The 16210-nt window shown below is 41.6% G+C and overlaps 1 long non-coding RNA gene across 1 annotated transcript in view; it reads right to left on the reverse strand.

Moving 5' to 3' along the window:
- LOC118938220 (uncharacterized) overlaps positions 1–13160 on the reverse strand; it is a 35394-nt gene extending 22234 nt beyond the window's left edge. The window contains exons 1-2 of the long non-coding RNA XR_005035468.2: positions 12798–13160; positions 4362–4432 (exon numbers count right to left, since the gene is read on the reverse strand). This is a non-coding gene — a long non-coding RNA (uncharacterized LOC118938220). The remainder of the gene's footprint in view (positions 1–4361; positions 4433–12797) is intronic.
- Between the last annotated feature and the right edge of the window lie 3050 nt (positions 13161–16210).

The following is a 16210-nucleotide window of genomic DNA, read 5'->3' on the forward strand; positions in this document are numbered from 1 at the left end:
TGACCCTTTCAAAAAATGTAGAACTAAGAACAGACATAGCCCTTGGTTCACTCCGGACCTGACTGTCCTCGACCAGCACAAAAACATCCTGTGGCGGACTGGGCAAGGATCAAATAGTCCTCAATATATGCAACTTTTCAGGGAAGTCAGGAACCAATGCACACACAGTCAGCAAAGGCTAGCTTTTTCAAACAGAAATTTGCATCCTATAGCTTTAACTACAAAAAGTTTTGCGACACTAAAGTCCATGGAGAATTAGAGCACCTCCTCCCAGTTGCCCACTGCACTGAGGCTGGGAAACACTGTCGCCACCGATAAATCCACTAAAATCAAATTTCAATAAGCATTTCTCTACTGCTGGACATGCTTTCCTCCAGGCTACGGCCAACAGCTCCGCACTCCCTGCAGCTACTTGCCCAAGCCTCCCCAGCTTCTCATTCACCCAAATCCAGATAGCAGATGTTCTGAAAGAGCTGCAAAAGATGGACCCGTACAAATCAGCTGGGCTAGACAATCTAGACCCTCTCTTTCTAAAATGATCTGCTGCCATTGTTGCAACACCTATTAGCAGTCTGTTCAACCTCTCTTTTGTATCATCCAAGATTGCTAAAGATTGGAAAGCTGCCTCGGTCATCCCCCTCTTCAAAAGTGGTAACACTCTAGACCCAAACTGTTACAGACCTACGTATATTCATCCTGCCCTGCCTTTCTAACGTCTTCGAAAGCCAAGTTAACAAACAGATCACTGACCATTTTGAATCACACCGTACCTTCTCCGCTGTGCAATCCGGTTTCTGAGCTGGTCACAGGTGCACCTCAGCCCTGCTCAAGGTATCATGAAACTAAAAGAGAGCCGCACACTCTAGGAGCTCAGATGCAAAAATGTAATTACCAACGTTTCGACAGCCAAGCTGTCTTCATCAGGGTATAATCACAAACACTGCGGGATGACTTGTTTATATAGTGTCAAAAGACACAGGTGTCTGTAATCATGGCCAAGAGTGGCCTCATATCATTGGTTAATAATCAAATATTAAAATGTCATGCAAAGAACAGCATACAAACAACAAATGGATAGCATACGATCATAGATTAATTTGACTACACAAGTTTACGAACAATTACAATGGTAAAGTCACAATAATCACAAGAATGGCTTCAGATCAGTCTACGTTGAGAGCGAAGGGCGCAAGGGTCTTTAAATTAAAGATCCAGGAAGCCTCTCGTTTTAACAATAAATTATCAAGGTCACCCCCTCTCCTAGGGAGGGTGACATGTTCGATGCCAATATAACGCAGAGACGAAATCGAATGGCCTGCCTCCAAGAAGTGGGTCGCAACTGGATAAGTAAAGTTTTTACACCTAATGGTGCTACGATGCTCTGAGATACGTACTTTTAATTCGCGCTTTGTTTTACCTACATTATTTTTACCACAGGGACAAGTTATAAGATAAATAACTGCCTTAGTGGAGCACGTAATAACACCTTTTATTGGGATCGATTCCCCTGTTTGTGGGTGTTTGAAGGATCTACATTTATAAGTGCCATTGCATTGAGCCCATTTGTCATTTCCATCCAGTAGGGGTGCAAATAGACGTTGTTCAGGAATATCTTGGGGTGTTAAAACAGAGTTTACCAATTGGTCTCTGAAGGTCCAAAAACACATTACCGAGACTATCATCGGATTTTAGGATGTGCCAATGTTTGTGAACAATTCCCTTAATTTGTTCAGAGCACTTTGAATAGCGGGTTGTTAGAACGCAAGAATGTGTCTTTTTGCGAGACTGACCTTGAAAAAGGTCATGTCTCGTTTTGTTTTGAATTTTCTCAATGGCAATATTAATCTGATCATTCTTGTAGCCCAGCTCCTTGAACTTTCTTTGCGTCTCAGCCATATTTCTGTCAAAATCGGATTGTTTTTTGCAAATTTTTTGATTCGACAGAATTGGCTGTAGGGCAAACTATTTTTCAAGGGAAGTGGCCACCTTTCCTTACAGTTCTCTGCTGCCAATGACTGGAACGAATTGTGACAATCGCTGAAGTTGTAGACTTTTATCTCCCTCACTAACTTTAAGCATAAGCTATCTGAGCAGCTTACCGATTGCTGCAGCTGTACACAGCCCATCTGTAAATAGCCCATCCAACTAACTACCTCATCCCCACATTGTTTTTATTTACTTTTTTTCTCTTTTGCACACCAGTATTTCTACTTGCTCATCATCTGCACATTTATCACTCCAGTGTTCATTTGATAAATTGTAATTACTGCACTACTATGGCCTATTTATTTCCTTACCTCCTTACAACATTTGCACACACAGACTTTTTCTATTGTGTTATTGACTGTACGTTTGTTTATCCCATGTGTAACTCTGTTGTTGTTTTTGTCGCACTGCTTTGCTTTATCTTTGCCAGGTCGCAGTTGTAAATGAATAATTGTTCTCAACTGGCTAACCTTGTTAAATAAATGTGAAATAATAATGTTGAAAGTCACCGAGCTCTTCAGTAAGGACATTCTACTGCCAATGTTTGTCTATGGAGATTGCATGACTGTGTGCTCAATTGAATACACCTGTCAGCAATTGGTGTGGCTGGAATAGCCGAATTCGCTATTTTGAAGGTGTTTCTACATACTTTTGTATATATAGTGTAATTCTGAGTAGGCTTTCAGTTCATAATGAATTAGGGTATAGGGACCAGAGGGATCTGATCCTAGATCAGCATTCCTATGCTGAATACGAGCCCAGATGCTCTCAATTACAGTGAGTCAACTGGGTTCATGGAAGATCAGTGGAGTGAATAGTCTCCATAGACAGTCACCCGCTGAATCTCAGGTTGTATCTAATTAACTATAGTTAATACACATTCCACTGAAAAGATTAAGAATAAAATAACAGAACTGTGTTCGATTATCAAAGCGTGAAAACATAACAACAAAGAGAAAACAACAACGGCATAGGTCTTGGGTTTACTTACAGTACAGCGAGGTGGTGAATAAGAAAAACACAACACTCAAAATAAACCAGAATAGAACTGTTTCATGTTGTAACGACAACAAAACAGGGGCGGAAAGGTAAAATGTAATCACAAAGAGAATGGGCAACTTTCATCCTCCGGGCCTGTTCTCTATTTATTCTGACATCTCATCAACATCACTTCAGTTGTGAGAACACTGGAGTACTGTGTGTGACAAGGTTGGGAACAACACTCAACAATGCCCCTTGTTGCAGCTTCCATCCAAACCTCTGTCAGCCGGCATGCCTTCATCTGGCTATAAACTCAGACAACAGACAAAGTATTGATATGCATCTATTAGGAGGATACCAGGGTCAGGAAATGTTTACTATTACAGTAGCAGAGAGAGAGAGAGACAGAGAGAGAGAGAATTGATTCCTACAGCATTTTCCTGGGTTCAAATAGTATTTGTTATACTTTAGCTGCTCGTTATTGAGCTTGCCTGGCCTAATGGATCCAATGGAATCTGCCCAAAATTGCAAACACCAGCCACTTGACACTCGAGACAATTAAATGGCACAATTAAACGCTGAAAGAAAACAAATACTATTTGAATCCTAGTCCTTATCTAGTGCACTTAAATCATCTAGGAGACACAACCTGGAAGGAAGGAATCCTCCACACTTGACTGGTGCTAAAAGTAATTTCTAAATGTTTTCCTAAAGTGATATAAGAAGAAGAGAGATGTGGTTTCAGTTGAGTTGGTCTTCACTGAGGCAAAACGTAGGCACTCCAATTTAGAATAGGATGGTCAGTGTTAAAGTACTAAAAGGGGGACTATGTGAAGAACCCTTTGCCCCAAATTGATTTTTGATGCACCTGTAGTATCTTTATTGCATACTTTTGTGATTTGGAAGTTGTTCCAACCTTGAAAACTGCCTCTAATCAACAGATGAAGTGAAATTAAAAAAGTTTTCTTGACATCAATAGAAGTACTAACATATTATAGCTACCAAATAACAGAGATACAAACACTGACTTAGGTTTAAACCTGCTGCAAATGTCTGGTGGGGACGGTTGGTTGTTTTACAGTGACTAGGGCCCCTCTTTTACCCAGAAACCAGACGTTGTGCTCCTCCTCTAATATATGAAAGAGGACACACGTGCAATTCAATATAATATAATATTTACATCGTTTTTTACCACATACCTACTGTACTGTACACATCTATCTCTGGATGTAAGAAACTATATCAGTTTACAGCTGAATACTGAGAGTTTCAAAACACCTCATGATCAAAGGGCAGAGACAGCAGTACATGTCCAAAATACTTATCTTCAGACTACAATATTCAATGTTTTCCTTGATTATTAGATTTAATCCCCAGATTCAGTCTAAACTCACCTGTCTCCAGTTGTTACCAGCATCAGATGAGATTCCAACATTATTGTACGACAGCTCAGACTCAATATTCCCTGTGGTAAAAATACAACAAATCATGCATCATGTTAGTCTGGTTCATCAACTGATCTATGCACCAGCTGACTTGTGCATGTGTATGTGCGTGTGTGTGTGAGGGCGCAGGGGCGAGTGATTCAGGAGCAAAGGGTTGTGTAGAGCTACCCGAACACACACTCGCACACAAACATAATCTGTTGTGTCATGTGTCCTCAGTCTGCACTGGCCCACTTAAATAAACCTAGTGACTTTGCATCACCAAAACGTCTGTGAGTAAGGACAACATCAGAAGTGTTATGGTGTGTCTCTGGACAGATTCAGTACATTTATACAGGCTCACAGTGGCTTAGTGATCTCACATATCCAGTAAGGGATTAGAGGATAGGAGGAGGGGACAAACTATTGTTTTGGTGACAGAACAAATATTGTTTGAGGACAGAGATCAAGAAAGCAGATTCATGAATGTAGGTCATTTTTGTTGTTGCTGCTAAGATACAATATTTTCCCGCACAGTTGAAGATGAGTTGTTTATAGCAGGACTTGCAGATCCCTATCAGTAATGTTAGGGATTGGATAATCATCATAATTGTCACAGTGTGCGCAACTAGTCGAAGGAAGTCAGGTGCAGGAGAGCAGAGAAGAGTGAACAGGCACACTTTATTCAGGCAGAGGAAAACAGCCGGACGCAACTGCGTCTCAACACTCCAGCCCAAGGAAAAAGCAGGTGCACAAATTACACAAATAGGTACAAATAACAAAACCATGGGTAAACACAATACCCGGCGCAAAACCAGCCTGTAGCGTCACACACGTAACGAACGAACAAAACCACACACAGACATAGGGGGAACAGAGGATAATCTACACGTAGAGTAATGAGGGGATGTAAACCAGGTGTGCGGACAAACAAGACAAAACAAATGGAAAATGAAAGGTGGAGCGGCGATGGCTAGAAGACCGGTGACGTCGACCGCCGATCGCCGCCCGAACAAGGAGAGGGACCGACTTCGGCGGGAGTCGTGACAATAATATTCAAAATTAAATTGAATTTCAGAACTGACCTCGAAATGACAGAGAGCTATTCTCATTTTGTACCATTACCCAAATTGAATCGACATCTTTCCCTTGAGCCAAATTCATTTCCACATAAGTGGACAATAAAGTAATCAAATTTTATCTATCAAATGTTCATTCTGTATTCTATAACCTGTGGCCACTATGATTCCCGGTGCTGAGGCCTTGGATGATATGCTGCCTGACGGGTAGAGGTTTTCATACGTCTGCATTTGGAGATGGAGTGAACATACGGCCTGAGGTGTGAGCAATGACAGTCTGCCCATTATATTTGACAAAGCCATAATACACTGGTCAATCAAATCACCAATGGTACATAGAACACTATAGGGTTGATCTTTAAAGGTGCACAAAGCATATGCGTTTTATTTCAAGAGAAGGTCCTTAAGATAAGGAAAAGAAAAGCTGCTATGCTGTCTTCATCTCAGAAAGCCTGAAGATACAGCCTAATAGAATCCTTTTGAATATGAAGTCTTCTAGTGACTTACATTTACACCTGTCACGTTCTGACCTTAGTTCCTTTGTTTTGTCTTTGTTTTAGTATGGTCAGGGCGTGAGTTGGGGTGGGCAGTCTATGTTCCTTTTTCTATCATTTGGGATTCTGTGTTTGGCCTGGTATGGTTCTCAATCAGAGGCAGTTGTCAATCATTGTCCCTGATTGAGAACCATACTTAGGTAGCCTGGTTTCACTTTTGAGTTGTGTGTGATTGTTTCCTGTGTCTGTGTGTTCCACACGGAACTGTTTCGGTTTGTGATTTCACTTTGTTATTTTTGTATTTTGTCGTGTTCAGTTTGTTCTATTAAATATGGACACTTACCACGCTGTGCATTGGTCCTCCTCTTCTCCTTCATACGACAACCGTTACAACACCAAATGCTAACAACAATGCTAACATAGGTAGTTAACTATAAAACAAACTAAATTTGGTCAACTAAACAAACATGAATTAAACTAAAGTAATTCCTGCGCCTCCATAGTTTGTTGTAATTGTCGTTATCATTCATTAATACAGAGACTGAAAGAGGATTTTAAAATAAAATCATTAAGTCAAGTCTCAGCGGCGAGCCGACAGCAAAGGACAATTATATTTGTTCGGGTGACATTGCTGTAAGGGCACCAATTGCAATGGGATGTGACAGGGTAATCAAAAATAATATGTAATTAGAATGTTACATGAATGCACAATCGTATTCAACCTGTATCCCACAGTATGAACTCTTACTGCTAATGTCTCAAAGATATTTCTCTACATAGTCATCCTTTACAGTCGCCTCACGTGGGATAAAAGGAAAGATAGGGCACATAAATTAATGACAACTGTAAGTAACAAGGAGATGGTACACAATTCATCTCATATCTTAAATGTGATTACGTAAAGTAATTCCCCAACCACTCCCTTGAGTGTGTGATGTAACACGACTGTTATCATTTATGTATATAACTTGAAGGGAACTGAACACATATTCCTGGATTAAAATAAACTTTATATGGAGATTATCTATTGAGTATGCTTATCTGTCTCCAACGCTAGGCCAATTGTGCGTCGCCCCACGGACCTCCCGGTCGCGGCCGGTTACGACAGAGCCTGGGCGCGAACCCAGGGACTCTGATGGCACAGCTGGCGCTGCAGTACAGCGCCCTTAACCACTGCGCCACCCGGGAGGCCCCTTTATGGTCCTACTCTTGAGTAAATGAGGGTTCTGGTGGCTCTGTTAGGGTGTTGGGTGATTTTTCATGGCATGGTTTAGGTCCACTCAACCCCTTAGAGGGCAAGGTAAATCCCAATAAATACACAGCCATTCTGAGGGATAAACTTCAACCTATGGTGAAGCAGATCTATCCCGGTGGGAGTGGTCTCTTCCAGGATAACAATGCCCCCGTCCACAGGACATGAGTGGTCACTGAATGGTTTGATGAGCATTAACATGATGTAAACCATATGTCATGGCCGTCTCAGTCACCAGATCTCAACGCAATTGAACACTTATGGGACATTCTGGAGCGGCGCCTGAGACAGTGTTTTCTACCACCCTCAACAAAACCCCAAATTATGGAATTTATTGTGAAATAATGGTGTCCAATATAGTTCCAGACACTTGTAGAATCTATGCTAAGGCGCATTGAAGCTGTTCTGGCTCGTGGTGGCCCAACGCCCTATTAAGATACTTTATGTTGGTGTTTCCTTTATTTTGGCAGTTACCTGTATGCGTGCCAGACTGATGTATGCATGTGGATCCATCTACATATGCAAAACAAATAACACAGCAACTTTCAGCACAGTAGCACTAGTATGATAAACGACCACTGAGAAACCAGACTTCCCTCAGTACATGCACTCTGTCTCCCTGTAGACAGCCTTTTACAATCTTTCAATATGCATTAATTAAGCTTTCTGCAATCTATTACAAAATATGGATCCACTGCTGAATCAGGGAATCTGAGGCTCCGAATGGGGGGGTGGGGGGAGGGGTTAAGAGTTTTGGCAGAGAGCTAATACACACACACACACACACACACAGCTAGGCTAACAGAAAGGAGCATCACATCATCATCATCATGACTATTACATTACCTAAATCATCTAGCTGACCCTCCATCCGTCTGTCTCTTCCTTCCTCCTTACTACGACTCACTCATTCAACATCTATTTATAGCTCTGCGAAAGTAGGGAATCAGGTAGTTCAACATTGGATTGCCGTTGATTTGTTGGTCTACCACTCTGAGTATTGACTGTGTTAGGCAAGTTCTCAGTGTTGAAGTTCATAACGCTGGGAGATGGATTGAATCAAAAAATGAAGTTGAACTCGAATAGGAGTCAGAGAAAAACGTTTTGATTGAAGGAGAGATTGTCCAGATTGAATCCAACTGACACTCAAATTACTCCCATCAGGCTAAAGTGGGAAGCAGGATTTTTTTTAGAACAGTATAACGTTGATTTGAGAGAGAAAAAGAGAGAAAAATAGAGAAGGAGTGAGAAAAAGAAAGTGAGAGAATACTGACGAGAAGCAAGCAATTATTTAACGAGAGCCGGGAGAACAGTAAAAGACTGTTGCTTTCACTGTCTCTTTGTTCCCTGTTGAGCTCAAAGTACTTTGTGAATGATTCCACTCTGTGTCTTTTAGGCCACAGGGCTTCTGAAGCCCAACATTCCAGGGTATGTGACAACAATCCATGGGACTCCGACAAAGTACTTTGGTCAGAGTTATATCTACAGTATTTTTCAGAGGACCTCAGATGAGTAGTCTGTCTCGTACAGTTTAAAAAAAGCTTAAAGTTAAATTTTACAGCGATACATACAGCATAACTTCAGTTTATAACAGTTTGTGATTAGCACACACATGCATAAATACCCAAAGGGTTAAACTAGTTAACACAACATCATACTGAATGGAAAACTGGATTGTCGTAACTTCAACCAGTTTTACTCACTCGGTATGACCATCAATTTCAATACTAAGCCCGTTTTTGTTAACCGTTAACACCTATGTTAGAAGGAGCAGCAGTAGTACTTTACCCCTACCTAGATAAAATATAAATGAAATCGCCTTCTGGATGATAGTGGGGTGAACAGGCAGTGGCTCGGGTGGTTGTTGTCCTTGCTGATCTTTTTGGCCTGTACAAATGACCTCAACTGACCTATACCCCTGCAGATCGACTTGGAACCCGTACCCCCTGTATATATCTTTGTTATTTCTATTTTATTGTGTTAATTTTTATTCAATTTCTTTTAACTTTAATTTATTTAGTAAATATTTTCTTAACCTATACGCGACGAACTTGAAAATGTATTAAAAAAGACCAATTAGGCACTTTCGGGCAGTTTTGATTGAACATTTTGAGCAGATATGCAATGGTTCATTGGATCAGTCTAAAAAAAAATGTGCATACACTGCTGCCATCTGGTGGCCAAAATCTAAATTGTACCTGGGCTGGAATAATACATTATTGCCTTTCTCTTGCATTTCAAAGATGATAGTAGAAAAAAATGCATGTTTATTCTTCGTATTATCTTTTACCAGATCTAATGTGTTATATTCTCCTACATTAACTTCACATTTCCACAAACTTCAAAGTGTTTGCTTTCAAATGGGATCAAGAAGATGCATATCCTTGCTTCATCTCCTGAGCTACAGGCACTTAGATTTGGGTATGTCATTTTCTGCTAAAATGTTTTTTTTTTTTTAATCTGATCCTTAACACTATAGCTGGCGATGTACTCTACACACCATATAGTGTCTTTCAACAACTGCAATAGAAGAGTGAGACTACATGAGTGAAACTACACACCAATCTGTAAGACGGTTCTGCCGAGTTGTTGTTCAGCGAAATTCAAGGAAAGATAGGAGGGCTTCTCTCTAACTTGAGTATTTTACCTAGTAATTTACAGATTCTCATTTAGCTCTTTTGTAGCTTTGTCAACTATGTATGTGTTTTCTATACCTGTTATCACCTCTTCCCTGTAGGCTTTACAGATGCTCGCCACCCCTTTGGCCGCAACCCTTCTAATTTAGTGTACCCGGGTCTCTGGCATCATTTGGAACTGCCTATTTGCGGTCAAGACCGCTGAGTTAATCTCAGCCTATGCTACCCCTCAGTCCCTTGACTTTTTGGCCCTAACGGAGACATGGATTACCCCAGAGAACACTGCTACTCCAGCTGCTCTTTCATCATCTGACTATATTTCTCTCATATTCCAAGAGCATCTGGTCGTCGCAGTGGTGTCACAGGTCTACTCATTTCTCCCCAGTCGAGATTTTTTCCCTTTCTTACCTGTCCATCTCCTCATTTGAATTTCATGCTGTCACTGTCACTTGTCCGCTCAAGCTTAACATTATTGTCATCTATCGCCCAGCAGGTGCCCTCGGAGAGTTCCTCAATGAGCTTGACACTTTGATAAGCTAATTTCCTGACGATGGCTCATCGCTCTTAGTACTTGGCGACTTCAACCTCCCGATGTCTGACATTGATTAATTTCTTTCCAACTCTCTTTCTCCTTCTTGCCTCTTTTGACCTCACCCTTTTTTTATTCCCCTTCAAGCGCAATACGCTTGACCTCATCTTTACTAGAGGCTGCTCGCCTACTAATCTCACTGCAACCCACATCCAGGTCTCTTATCACTACTTTGTTCCTTTTCTGTCTACCTTTCCTCCAAATCTAACCACTCAGCCCTTACCCAGATGGTCACGCTCTCTCTCTACCAATTCTCTCTCCTCTTATATCCTATCATCTCTCCCTTCTGCCAAATCCTTCTCCCTTCTATCTCCTGATTCTGCCTCTTTGACCCTACTCTCCTCTTTGACCCTACTCAGCATCCTATGACTCACACGGTCCCCTTTCCTCCTGGCCGGCTCGGGCCTCCTCTCTTGCTCCGTGGCTGAGTGACTCATTGCGAGCCTACAGAATAGAGCTGCGGCAGCTGAGCAACAATGGAGGAAAACTAAACTTCGGGAGGACCAATCATCCTTTCACTCCCTCGTCTCTACCTTCTCTTCCTCTGTATCTGTTGCTAAAGACACTTTCTACCACTCTACATTTCAAGCTTCTGCTTCTAACCCAATGAAACTATTTTCCACATTCTCCACCCTCCTTAATCCCCCATCTCATCCTTGACCACTTGCTGTGTTCCCTCTGACTTTGAAATGGCCAGAGTTGCTTTCCTCCTCAAGAAACCAAAACTTGACTCATCTGACATCAAAAACTACAGACGTGTATCCCTTCATTCTTTCCTTTCCAAAACACTTGTGCGTGCTGTCTCTGATCAACTTTCTCATTATCTCTCTCAGAACGATCTTCTTGACCCTAACCAGCCAGGCTTCAAGACAGTTTACTCAACTGAGCCTGCTCTTCTCTATGTCATGGATGCTCTTCGCGGTGTCAAAGCTGACTCTCTCTCCTCTGTTCTCATCCTCCTAGATCTATCTGCTGCCTTTGACACCATGAACCATCAGATCCTCCTCTTCACCCTCTCAGGGCTGGGTGTCTCAGGCTATGCAAACCTTTGGATTGCATCCTACCTACCTCCTAACAGGTGACGAGGAGAGGATCTGTGTCTGCACCACATACTTCTCCTCTTCTTTCCATACACCAAGTCATTCGCTCTGCCATATCCTCACATGGTCTCTCCTATCAGTGCTATGCAGATAACACTCAACTACTTTTCTCCTTCACCCTTTTGACATCCAGGTGGCGACACGTATTTCTGTGTGCCTGGCAGATATAAAAAAATTGGATGTCAGCCCACCACCTCAAGCTCAACCTCGACAAGATGGATGTGCTCTTCCTCCCCGGGAAGACCTGCCTGCTCAAAGACAACATGCTGTTGTTCACTGCAAACATCAAAGCAGTGACCCACTCCTGCAGGTTCATGCTCTACAACATCCGTAGAGTACGACCTAATCTCCTGTCTTGACTACCGCAACTCGCTGTTGGCTGTGCTCCCCGCTTGTGCCAACAAACCCCTGAAAGTTTTCCAGAATGCAGCAGCCCGTCTGGTTTTCAACCTTCAAGTTCTCTCATGTCACCCCGCTCCTCCGCACAATCCACTGGCTTACAGCTGAAGCTCACATCCACTACAAGACCACGGTGCTTACCTATGGAACAGCAAGAGAAACTGTCCCTCCCTACCTTCAGGCTATGCTCAAACCCTACACCCCAAACCGAGCACAACGTTTAGCCACCTCAGGTCTCTTCGCCCTCCTACACAGCCCAGTCCAAACTCTTCTCTGTCCTGGCACCCCAATGGTGGAACCAACTTCCCCCTGAAGCTAGGACAGCAGAGTCCCTGTCCATTTTCCGAAAACATATCTCTTCAAATAGTATCTTAAATAATCCTCCTCACCTTAAAAAAACACATAACCAGCACTTGCACTTCACCCCCCCCCCCCCCCCCCCATTGTAGCTCTGATTCTACTGACAGCTATGTTATAGAGGGACAAAATACTTTCTATGCCTGTGATATGTGGTTGTCTCACCTAGCTATCTTTAGATGAATGCACTGACTGTAAGTCGCTCTGGATAAGAGCATCTGCTAAATGACAAAAATGTAGTTGTAAAATGTATTAATGCTACAGATATTTCTGGAGCTAAATCCTTGGGGACATTGTTGCTTACCTCAAATCAAATACATTTTATTAGGCACATAAGGTGTAGACTTGAAATGCTTACTTACGAGCCCTTTCCAAACAATGCAGAGTTAAACAGTAAGAAAAAATTGCTAAATAAATACAGATATTCTATCTGAATAATTGATCTCTTGTATGTATTACCAGAGGCATGTGTTTATCACTGTAAAATGAATGGTGCTTACCTTAGGCAGAGAATATTTCGGCAGTTTGATTTTGAGGAATGGATCCCTCTGATAGGACACCTAGTAGCTGGCCTGTCCTGCTGTAGTAACCTGGAACACATTGAGCCAAGACACTGAGTATTCCCTTTGTGTTAACTTATATCATTTGTCCATGCTGCACATCTGTGACTCACTGTTTTCAACATTAATGAACTACTTGGATTAATCTAAAACCTTCAGAAATGTATCAATCATTACCTATCTTGCAACCTTCACCCAAGTGAACATGGATGACATTGTTTATGAGGTAAAGATGTATACTTCATTGTCAGAGAGGAACATTGATCCGTAAGAAATGTAAATGGCTATTTCCAGAATTTACTATTGAGAAAATAACAATAAACTCTCCTAGCTAGCATACAGCGGAAACTGCTCCTCTGAGTCCTCTCCTGTTGTCGATGCTCTTTGTGGTGTGGAAGGTAGACTTGGGTAAATATCTCGTAGGGACAATCAATAGCCTCATCATTCTCTGTCAAGAGAAATCTTTAACTCTCCCAAGCAATGCTCAGTGGCCTGTCTAAGGAAAGTCAACCGTAATGATACCAGTGCCTCGGCAAGCAAACACTCGAGCTGTTAGCTGCTGTTAGCCTATGCAGTAAAACACTGCAAGCAGGGAAGAAAGTGTTACAAACCTGTAATTAGAGCACAGGCTTCGGAGGCTATAAGGATAGGAGAACAATTTTCAGCAACAAAGTGTGATTGTCCTAGCCTCAGCACTAGGTAGCAATTTATTTAATCCACTTCCTCTTTCGGAATGTCATTAATCGAGAAATCATCCACAAAAAAAGCTGCTGGCTTTCTGGGTAGGAAAAGGGAGAGGCGAAATAGGCTCATTATTTTATGACAGAACCAATTAGGCCTCTTAGTGTGCTTCTAAGTGTACTGGTCAATTGGAGGGAGAAAGAGAGAGGAGGGCACGAGGGATAGAGAGAGCATGAAAGAAAGATAAATAATGATTTGGTGAGGAAAGAACAGTGGGCACAGTGATCGCTCGCCAGAAATAGTCCCACATGCAACTGAGTTAAGAAGGTCAAAGTCGATGGAGAGTAACCAGGGGCGGTTTTGAACTGAAACAGAAATTGAGATGATTGATTTTTCATTACCACCTTTCACAGAATCCGTTCGGCTGTGACTTAACGCAAGAAAACATTGTAGGTTTCCTGAATTGAAGATGCGGTTGGAGGTTTAGGTTGAGTGGATGTGGGTTTAGCTAGGGAGACGTGTGTGTGGTCAAACATAGTTGAGGGATCTGGTAGACCACAGATCTATATTGTCAGACCATTATTCTGGCAGAAAGAAGCCAATCGTGTAGGGCCTGGAGTTTTCCTGAAAATGTGACCTGACTATGAAGAATTCTTGGCCCTGAGTTGGCTAGAACTACATTCCAGAGTTTTTTCAAGGCATCACATGTAGTGCTAAGAGTTCTTCCTGAACCCCAGACATAGGCTACTAGAGTCTATAGTTTTCCTGGTGAAGCCACTTGTTCAAGAAATAACTCAAGGCTCTAATTTAAATAGTTAGGACCAGGAGCTTTACTTGACCATGTGACCTGACTTGGAAAAACTGGTGGGCCTAATTCATGTTCTAATAGAAATACATCCAAAACTCTCCCCTTCAAACAGCAAGGTAGTCCTTTGGAGTTCAATTTGGATGGAAAAGTTATTTATAATGGACTGGATTGTCAGGATAATTATTCCTATTTAACTGTTTACTTTTAAATTCATGCATCCTCATTTGCACAATGTCAAAGTAAATCATATTCAGGCGGTGGGAGGGAACTTAAAACATGACCCAAAAATTGCACCAGCATTGCTTAGAATTCAGCACATTACCATTTCAGATTCCTCTCTCTTGCACAAATGGTGAATAACATGACATATTGGAGACTAGTGTGGAAGAATATAAAACTCCCTAGGTTTCACATCTGAATCAGAATAGTGTGCAAATGCAGACTCTCGAATGAAGGTTCAAACAAAAGGTTTGCATATTTGACATATTTTACATACATTTAGATAGGCACGCGAGGTGCCTTTTCTTTATACAGAATGTGTCTATTGTTTTTTGTACAATAGAAATGATGGAAATAAAATAAAATATCCATGCAGCATAACAACTAGTAAAGGTTTTGAAGGCGAGAATGACATAAATTCCACATACACTGTCCATATTCAGATTGTAAACAATTAAAAAATATATATATTCTAATCAAGAACATACTGCCGTTAATACAATGTGTCAACATAACAATACATCATCAATATTCACATTTTATTAATTATTTTCCTTACACCTGAGGTTCAACTAGTTGTTGCATGTGGTGCTGTAAAATATGCAAATCCCCTCCCAGTCCAAGCCAAACCAAGTTGTGCGTAATACATAACACATGCAGGTATCATTTAAGGCTAACGATCCACATCATATGCAATGCATCATGGTCTACATACAATATGGTACAATATATTCTTCTCAGAGCCTTACCTGAATAAACATATAGTCATCTTGGACAGCCAGTGAGGTGATGTCGATGTATTCAGGGAAGGGACAGTTTCTGTTGTGCTCTGAGCATGTTAGAGCCCGTCATGTTACATACTGTATATGATGAGAGAGAGAGAGAGGTCATGAGCAGATGAGGTCCCACACTGTTTAACATGTTTTTAAAAATATATAGATTTAGAGTTAGACAAACTTAGATTTTTTGGGAGGACATACAGTGCCTTGCGAAGGTATTCACCCACCCTGGCATTTTTCCTATTTTGTTGCCTTACAACCGGAAATTAAAATAGATTTTTTGGGGGGGGTTGTATCATTTGATTTACACAATATGCCTACCACTTTGAAGATGCAGATATATTGAACCTCTGTCCCAGTCTTAAATCTCTGGAAGATTGAACAGGTTTCACTCAACAATTTGACTGTATTTAGCAGCATCCATCATTCCTTAAATTCTGACCAGTGTCCCAGTCCCTGCCGATGAAAAACATTCCCACAGCATGATGCTGCCACCACCGTGCTTCACTGTTGGGATGGTGGTCTGGAGGTGATGAGAGGTGTTGGGTTTGTGCCAGACATAACAGTTTCCTTGATGGCCAGAAATCTCTTGGCAGGTTTGTTGTGGTTACATATTCTTTAAATGTTTTAATAATGGATTCAATGTTGCTCCGTGGGATGTTCAAAGTTTTCAATATTTTTCTATAACCCAACCCTGATCTGTACTTCTCCAAAACTTGTCCCTGACCTGTTTGGAGCGCTCCTTGGTCTTCATGGTGCCGCTTGCTTGGTGGTGCCCCTTGCTTAGTGTTGTTGCAGACTCTGGGGCCTTTCAGAAAAGGTGTATATATACTGAGATCATGTGACAGATCATGTGACACTTAGAT

This window comes from Oncorhynchus mykiss, chromosome 13 (assembly GCF_057628025.1).
Source record: "Oncorhynchus mykiss isolate SJ-2025 chromosome 13, ASM5762802v1, whole genome shotgun sequence".
In the NCBI taxonomy this organism is placed as follows: Eukaryota; Metazoa; Chordata; class Actinopteri; order Salmoniformes; family Salmonidae; genus Oncorhynchus; species Oncorhynchus mykiss.